The following is a 9,364-nucleotide window of genomic DNA, read 5'->3' as shown; positions in this document are numbered from 1 at the left end:
ACCATGACCTCTGACTCCCAAGCCCGAGCTCTTGCCACTAAGCCATGCTGTTTCAGTTACTGGCATATAGTAAGTGCTTAACAAATACCACAATTATTATTATTATTCTTACATTGCTCTGCACACAATAAGCACTCATTACAGTTGCCTGACTGACAAGGTAGTTGTGCTTCCCTTGTGTTCAGTAAGTCACCAGTCAGTCAATTTATGGTATTTATTAGGTACCTACTATGTTCAGAGCATTGTACTTAGGAGACTACAATACTTAGGTACACAGGTTTACCATAGCAGGACCCACATTGCCTAAAGAAGCAGCTAGGTCTAGTGGGGAGAGCGTGGGCTTTGCGAGTCAGAAAATCTGAATTTTAATCCCATCTCTGCCACTTACCAGCTCTGCGACCTGGGGTAAGTCAGTTCACTTCCCTGTGCCTTGGTTTCCTCACCTATAAAATGGGGATTAAGTCCCTGTTCTCCATTCCTTTAGACTGTGAGCCCCATGTGGATGAGCAATTCTGTCCGATCTGATTATCTTAGATCTACTCCGGTGCTTAATACAGTGCTTGGCACACCGTAAGCACTTACCAAATACCACTTATTTTACTATTATGATAAAGTAACTACCCCTGCACTTAGTACTGTGCCTGGCACATAGCAAGCACTTAATGTATACCCTTTAAAAAAAGTCATGTTAAGACTGTAAGCTCATTGTGAGCAGCGGATGTGTCTGTTTATGGTCATATTGTACTTTCCTAAGTGCTCAGTACAGTGCCCTGCACACAGTAAGCCCTCTATAAATATGATTGAATGAGTGAATGAAAGTTCCAAACCTTTCCAGGCTGACACGAAGTCCAGAATCAAACTTCTCCCTTGCCTTTGTGATCTGTCACTGTCAATGAAGAAGTTTAATTTGGCACAGTTTGGTCTCTGTCAAGTCAGGTGGTTTCTGCCTAATATCTCGAGACACTGTCTAGTGTTACAAATCGATTTATCCTTCTCCACTTCTTGTTTTCACCCCTTCCTCTCTCCTCCTCTCCTTCTTGTTCTCCTCCCTTTTTTTTAAGATTCTCTGGCTGTTCTCCTCACTTTCAGAATGCTTTGGACTCCTGACCCTGTGGCCTGACAAAGCCTCATTGGCATTGGACCAGGAAGCCATTTCTAGGCCAGAAGGCCCAGAGACCGAGCTGGGGGTCAGCGATGCCTCCTTGAAACCCTTGAAGGAGCCCTCCTTCATTCATTCAATTGTATTTATCGAGTGCTTACTGTGTGCAGAGCACTGTACTAAGTGCTTGGAAAGTACAATTCAGCAACAGATAGAAACAATCCCTTCCCAGCATCGGGCTCACAGTCTAGAAGGGGGGAGACAGACAACCAAACAAAACGAAACAAGCAGGCATCAATTACATCAATATAAGTAAATAGAATTATAGCTATATAAACATCACTAATAAAATAAATAGAATAATAAATATGTACATATATACACATATATATGTGCTATGGGGTGGGGAGCAGGGAAGAGCAGAGAGGGAGGGATTTGGGGCAATGGGGAGGGGAGGAGGAGCAGAGGAAAAGGGGGGACACTCTTGGGTGGGATAGGGATTCCCACAGTGAGTGATTCTGATGGTCCTGCACGTAGATAAGGGGGGAAAATTTCCAGAGGTTTATAGAACAGGGACTCTGTTCACTCCTCAGGACCCATCCCAGTAGGAAAGCTGTTTTACATAGGGTTTCAATCACTTCCCAGGTGACATCAGCTGGAACATAGCCAATTGCAGGAGAAGAGTTTGACAAAGAGGAAGGGGCTAGGAATGTGAGGACCAACAACCCCCCCTGGGAAGCAGCGAGGTCTACTGCAAAAAGCACAGGACTGGAAGCCAGGAGACCTGGGTTCTAATCCCCAGCTCTGCCACTTACCTACAATGTGGTTTTGGACAAGCCACTGAAGTTTTCCACAGGTGAGTTTCCTTATCTGTATAATGGAGATTCATTACTTGTTTTCTCTCCACCTTAAGACTGTGAGCCCCATGTGGGACAGGGACTATGCTGGACCCAATTAATTTAATAATGATAATAATGATAATATTTGTTAAGCACTTTGTACCACGCACTGTTCTAAGTGCTGGGGTAAATACAAGATAATCAGGTTGGACACAGTCCCTGTCCCATATGGGGCTCACAGCCTTACTCCCCATTTTACAGATGAAGGGAGTCTACCTCAATGCTTACAACAGTGCTTGATACATAGTAAACACTTAACAAATACCATAACAGTGATAATACCCCAGTCCCCAGTGTTTAGTACAGTGCCTGATACACAACACGCACTTAACAAATACCACAATTATTATTATTTTTACTAGTGAAGAGGAGGGGCGGCCCCTGGCAGTCTTCCCGTAGGGAGGGAAGAGGAAACTGCTTTCACTAGGCATAGTCACTGAACTGAAGTTCACCCAGTGAATTCCTAAAAGAGAACTTGTGGCCGGCATCTGTACAGAGGGGCTAACAAGGAAAGTATAGCAGTGTTTCAGAAGATGGTAACCCCTGAGTTTAATTTGGAAACAGAAGAGAGGTGATTCAATTTAAAACTTGGTAGTACAACCGCTTTCGCTCTTAAACCCTTTAATTAAATCAATGCTTGAATTAGGCCAGAAGCAGCATAGCCTAGTGGATAGAAAACGGGCCTGGGAGTCAGAAGGGACTGGGTCCTATTCCTGGCTCTGCACATGTCTGTTGTATGACCTGCAGCAAGTCACTTCACTTCTCTGTGCCTCAGATTCCTTAGCTATAAAGTGGAGATTAAGATGTGGGACATGAACTGTGTCCAGCCTGATTAGCTTCTTATCTACCCCAGTGCTTACTACAGTGCCTGACACATAGTAAGCGCTTAACAAGTACTAGAGAAGCAACGTGGCTCGGTGAAAAGAGCACGGGCTTAGGAGTCGAAGGTTGTGTGTTCTAATCCCGGCTCCGTGCAGCATTGTGTAGTGGGTAGAGCAAGGGAGTCAGAAGGTCATGGGTTCTAATCCTGGCTCTGCCACCTGTCAGCTGTGTGACTTTGGGAAAGTCACTTAACTTCTCGGTGCCTCAGTTACCTCATCTGTAAAATGGGGATTAAGACTGTGAGCCTCATGTGGGACAACCTAATTACCCTGTATCCAGCCCAGCACTTAGAACTGTGCTCAGCACAAAGTAAGTGCTTAACAAATACCAACATTATTATTATTATTATTTAAAAAATACTATCTGTTTGCAACCAAAGACGGTGCCTGAGTTATGGGTATGGGGCCCCTAAGAATTCAGAGAGACTTGCTAAAGCCAGGGATACTAGCCCAGGAATGGCTAGCTGAACCCTGAATGCTTTCAGTACCTTTTGGTGTTCAAAATTTAAGAGACACAGGATGGTGTCAGCTAACTACTAGGGCAATCTCCAGCAAACTAGTCATAAGCCCTAGGGCAGTCCCTGGCCACCCCGCAATAAACGCTATGAACATTAACACCTCGCTGCTAGAAACTGGGTGTCCAACCTCAGAAACTGCCCAGAAACACCACAGTGATGAGTTGTTGAGGTGTTTAAGGTTGAGCCCAAAGTTGGAACCTGAGCACTGGAGTCTCTGATCCAGCAGCTTGTCTAGAATGGCGGCCTCAGGTTCTGCCCCAAACCAGGCCACCCATTCATTCATTCATTCATTCATTCATTCAGTCGTATTTATTGAGCTCTTTCTGTGTGCAAAGCACTGTACTGAGTGCTTGGGAGAGTACAATACAACAACAAACTGACACATTCCCTGCCCATGAGCTCAGGCTAAAGGGAGAGACCGACATTACTACTCATAAGTAGATAAATAAATTACAGATATATGCATATGTGCTGTGGGGATGGGAGGGAGGATGAATGAAGGTAGCAAACCAAGATGATGCAGAAGGGAATGGGAGAAGAGGAGAGGAGGGCTCAGTCAGGAAAGGCTTCTTGGAGGAGATGTGGCTTCATTAATGCTTTGAAGCAGGGGAGAGCAATTATCTGTCTGAGGCGGAGGGCTCTCCAGGCCAAAGGTAGGATGTGGGCGAGAGGATGGTGGCGAGATAGATGAGATCGAGGTTCAGTGAGAAGGTTCCCTGGGCCACTCATGTAGGTCCAAGCCACTGCGCATCGGCCTGAATTGCATCATATGGATCTGAGACACCCCTGGACCAGGTGCTCTGGGCATATGGCCTTAGGGATAAAGGTATCATCTGGGGAGGTTTCAACATGGAAGAAGGGAGTAGAGGGAAAGGAGAAGGGCAAAAGCAGATGGGCATTTGGTTAGTGTATTCACTGACTATTTCTCTTTAACCCAATGAATCAGATGGCAAGCCCAGAATGGGGAGGGATGACTAGCTCCAGGATATGCAGTTGGTGACCAGCAGTGGCTCGATAGAGCGTGGGCCTGGATGTCAGAAGGACATGGGTTCTAATCCTGACTCTGCCACATGTCTGTTATGTGGCCTTGGGTAAGTCACAACTTCTCTGTGTGTCAGTTACTTGATCTGTAAAGTGGGGATAAGAGTGTGAGCCCCATGTGGGACAGGGACTGTGTCCAACCTGATGAACTTGTGTCTACCCCAGGGCTCAGAACAGTGATTGGGACATAGTAAGCGCTTAGCAAGTACCATAATAATTATTATTATTTAGCAGGTCCCAGTAGAGACAGCAGAGGACGAAGGGTCAGGAGAGCTGGCTCACAATCTCGGCTCCACCACTTGCCTGCTGTGTGAGTTTGGACAAGTAATAATGATATTAACTGTGGGTTTTGTTAAGCTCTTACTCTGAGTCAAGCACTGTACTAGGCGCTGGAGTAGATACAAGATAATCAGGTCCCACATAGCGTTAACAGTCTAAGTAGGAGGGAGAACAGGGATTGAATCCCCAGTTTGCAGATGAGAAAACTGAAGCCCAGAGAAGTGAAGTGACTTGCCCCAAGTGGCAGAGGAGATAAGTGGCAGGGCGGCATTGAACTCAGATCCCCTGACTCTCAGGTCCATGCTCTTTCCACTAGGCCATGCTGCTTCTGCCAAGTAAGTAACTTCCCTTTGGTTTCCTCATCTGTAAATTGGGAATTAATCCCCTGTACTCCCCGCTTCTCAGACCGAAAGCCCCAGGTGGGAGTGTCTGACCTGACTGTATTGTATCTATCCCAGTGCTTAGCAGATAATAAGCATTTAAGAAATACCACAATTACTTGGCCCGAACTGGGGCTACGGCAGTTTGATACTTGGCATGGTTAGCTAACCCTGAGGCCCGTCGAGCTGACTTCCTGCCAGGCCAAGATGCATCGCCCTTCAAAAAACTGCCACTGCTGTTGCAAGGAGTTGGCTAGCTTTTGTTTTCCTTTGCAGCCCTGACATTGACTTCCCAGCTACGAAACCTACGTTGGTGGGGTGATCAAAGCCGGCTTGGATGGAGTTTAACTTAGATCCTATAAACAAACAGCAATTATAATAATATTTATTTATTGGGATTTGATGATGATGATGATGATGTGGTGACAGCTTGCTTGCCTGACGTGATTTGGGCTACAGATCAAAGAGCCTCAGCCGTGTTGCTCTAACAGAAAGCATCTGCAGGAGAGGCAGGGGCTGAACCCACAGCGGAAGGGGGGGACGCAGGCTCGGGGCCCTGGGTGGGGAGCAGGTTTGTCTGGGGTGGGGTCTGAGGCCCCTCAGTGGATCCCAGCACCTCATGGAAGTTGCTCCTGCTGGTGGCCATGGCCTGCTCCACCCCTCCACCTCGGCCCGTTCGTGTGTGCGAGCCGTCGCCGTCCACGCTGAACCAGATTGGCCTCAGCGTGCCGGAAACCTGCTTGGAACAGCCTTGGCTACTCCGGTTCCTGGATGCTGGGACGGTCTCTGCCACTCATCCTCTGCGTGGTCTTGAATGCTCAACAGAGGGAGGTCTGGACCAGCCGATTCAGCTGGGCGAGCCTCTCGGTCTTTGGGTCCCTTTGCCCGCCTGCCCTTTGTCTTTCCTCCAGCCAGGGAGGGTCAGTATTTAGACCCGACTGGCCTGAGGTTTTTCTCATGCCCTGCTCGGGCTTCTCGTTTCAGAAGTGCCTGTTGACAACTCCCCAGTTCCAAAACCCTGCCGAAGACTCGTCAAGACGGTTGAATCGGACGGGTCTGGTCGGCTCATTTCCCAGGGCCCCCTGGGACGCTGAATGCTCCCTCTGACAGGAATAGTGGAGTTTCCGGCCAAAACATTCTCACTCTTGTGCAACCCTATAAGCTGTCAATCCACCGCTCTGTCCCTCTCTCCCGTCTCTGGGCACACCTTTTCCTGCCGCTTCTCTGTTGTGGTGGACCTTGTTCTCCTCTCCCTCTAGGAAATGGCACTGTCTCACCTTGGGTTGAGAAGCGTATCCTGCTCGTCCATTGAGAACTGAGATTGCCCTTAGCATGGCATGCTTCTCTTTTGTTTGCCAACTTAATATGATCTGTAAGGTCAGGATAACAACTACCCTGACAACTGCTCAGGAGTGGACTGTGTGAAGTACTTGGAATTCCTTGGCAGAAAGGTATGCTATTAAGTCAGGATGTCATATTATTATGAGACAAATTGGTAAATGTGCACCACTCCCACCTGTGACCTTGAGGGTTTTTAGCTTGGGTTGTTGATTCCTCCTGTCTGTCCGTGGCCACTCTGACTCTCTTAGGGGCATACCAGATTTAGGGTTTACCCATTCTTTCCGTTCAAAGATACCAAATTTGGAAATTCAAATTTGGAAGCATGAGTTGATTCTCTGCAAACGCTGTAGCTACCTAAAATGAGGTCATTAAATCATCACCGTCATGAGTACAGATTTGAATTTAAGGCCTTGTGGTAGCATTAGCATTTATTAAGGGTTTACTTAGTGCAGAGCACTGTATTAAATGCTGGGAAAGGATATATGGGTGGGAATTAGACCTGGTCCCTCTCCCTCTTTGGGGGTCGCAGGGGTGGGGGTGGGGGTGGGGCTTTCAATTTAAAAATATAAGTGGGAACAATGGGAGACACACATAAGAAGCAATGAAACAAAACACTAAAACAGCATTAAAGACAAGGACAAATACACAAAAATAAAAGCCCAAATTATTCATTCATCCAACTGTATTTATTGAGCGCTTACCTTGAGCTGTACTAAGCTTTTGGGAGAGTACAATACAACAATAAACAGACACATTCCCTGCTCACAGCGAGCTTACATGGCAAAGTGCTGTGGGTAGAGGAGAATTTCTGGCTCCCCTTGGCCCAGAGTTCAGAGCCCATCTATAGCCACAGAGACCATTACAGCAGCCATCAGTCTTCCCGGGGATTTACGGAACCCACGTGCTGTGGGTGCCACTCTCTTTCCCGCCTGAGTGGTGGAAGGCAGGACGGGATGGAGGCTCATTGATTACGCAGAGGAGAGCTGGTTCTGGTTCTGGGAGGCAGCAAGCTGCCTGGTCAGGGTTGGGGAACCCTAATTTAGACTGTTCCCTGGTGTGCACAGAGCGGGTTGGGAACAGGAATGCTGGGTGGCACGTATGGGTTACATGGTTGTTTCCCTTGACCACAGTGAAGAGGAAGAGAAGCAGTGTTGCCTAGTGGAAAGAGCACGGGCCTGGGAGTCAGAAGGACTTGGGTTCTGATCCCAGCTCTGTCATGTGTCTGCTGTGTGACCTTGGGTAAATTACTTAAGTTCTCTATGCCTCAGTTCCCTTATCTGTAAAATGGGGATGAAGACTGTGAGTCCCTCAGTGGGACATGGATTGTGTTGGATCTGTTTAGCTGGTATCTACTTATGCTTATGCTTATTACCTGGCCATGGTAAGTGCTTAATAAATGCCCTAAAAAAGAGGAGTTTTGGGTAGGGGATGGAGGTCCAAAACCTAAGGAGGAGATTGCACCCTATTTTCCTCCCCACCAGGGTCTTGGGCCTCAGGAGGATCTTGACTCTGCCTATGGCTGTGTGGAAGTAAATTGAACTTTCCATCTTTGCCATTATCTTGGCTGCTAAGTATCCAGTCCTCTCCTAGCAGTGCCATGCTGAAGGGGAGGGTATTGTGGCCTCAGTTCACTTATTTTTTGTTCTCCCTCCTACTGTGAGACCCACGTGGGACTAGAATTGGGTCTAACCTGATTATCTTGTTTTTACCCCAGTGCTTAGTACAGTGCTTGCTACATAGTAAGTGCTTAACAAAATACCACAGGTATTATTCTTATTAGTTTGGTCTCCCCAGCCCCCCAACCCAGATTGTGAGTCCCTCATGGGAGAGGGTCTAAGTCAGAACTGTTTATCTTGCATTCACCCCAACTTGTCACGCCTGGCATTCGTAGTAAGAGCAAAGTAAATACCATTACTATTGTGACCATAAGCGAGGTGTTGGGTGAGAGAGAGCAGGAGAAGGAAGGGGTTGGCTCACCACCAGGTTGGGAATTTATAAAATATGTTCAGCCTGAACCTGCAACAGCTCAAGTGAAAGTATTTTAAAATTGCCAATCCCCAGAGGTTGGGGTGAAGAATTAGGGAGTAGTCAGGATACCACGATGTCAAACCAGGAGTTTCTTCTGTCTCCCCTAAAGCTTGGATGTAACTGATGTTTGGGGGAGGCAAACTTTTCTGCACTGAAAGTTGGGATGTCGGGTGGAGCCTGATAATGCAGGAAGACAGAGAGAAATATATATGGAGAAAGAGAGAAAGATTGAGAGAGACGCACACCAAACACACGGTCATATTGAAAGCTAACTCCTCTGTGGTAATGGAGACATTAGTGGGGAGGCAAAGATGGAGGCAGAGAGCGAGGCAGAAGCCAGCAACCAATTGGACAAAATAATAATAATGTTGGTATTCGTTAAGCGCTTACTATGTACAGAGCATTGTTCTAAGCGCTGGGGTAGATACAGGGTAATCAGGTTGTCCCATGTGAGGCTCACAGTCTTAATCCCCATTTTACAGATGAGAGAACTGAGGCCCAGAGAAGTGAAGTGACTTGCCCACAGTCACACAGGTGATGAGTGGCGGAACTGGGATTTGAACCCATGACCTCTGAGGCCCAAGCCCGTGCTCTTTCCACTGAACCACGCTGCTTCTCTTCACGTGAGGCATCATCACGTGAGGAAAACCTGGGGCTGAAGAGATGCAGCTGTCCTCACTGTCACCCTGCTCAGCGGTGCTGCCATTTTGGTTCCTGCCATCATTTTTCTGTCGTGTCTCTGGGCAGCTCCCTGGAGGTTATCGATTCAAACAAACAAGAAATTCTGGGGAGCAGCTGTAGTGAAAATGAGCGTGGAAATGGAGAGACTGGTAGTGACGCTCAGCATGGCAACAGTGGGGATGGTGGTGGAGGTTTCAACCGTGGTGGCCACAGCTTC

This window comes from Ornithorhynchus anatinus, chromosome 2 (assembly GCF_004115215.2).
Source record: "Ornithorhynchus anatinus isolate Pmale09 chromosome 2, mOrnAna1.pri.v4, whole genome shotgun sequence".
Lineage (NCBI taxonomy): Eukaryota > Metazoa > Chordata > Mammalia > Monotremata > Ornithorhynchidae > Ornithorhynchus > Ornithorhynchus anatinus.
The sequence above is the reverse complement of the archived record's forward strand: the minus strand, read 5'-3'. Positions refer to the sequence as shown.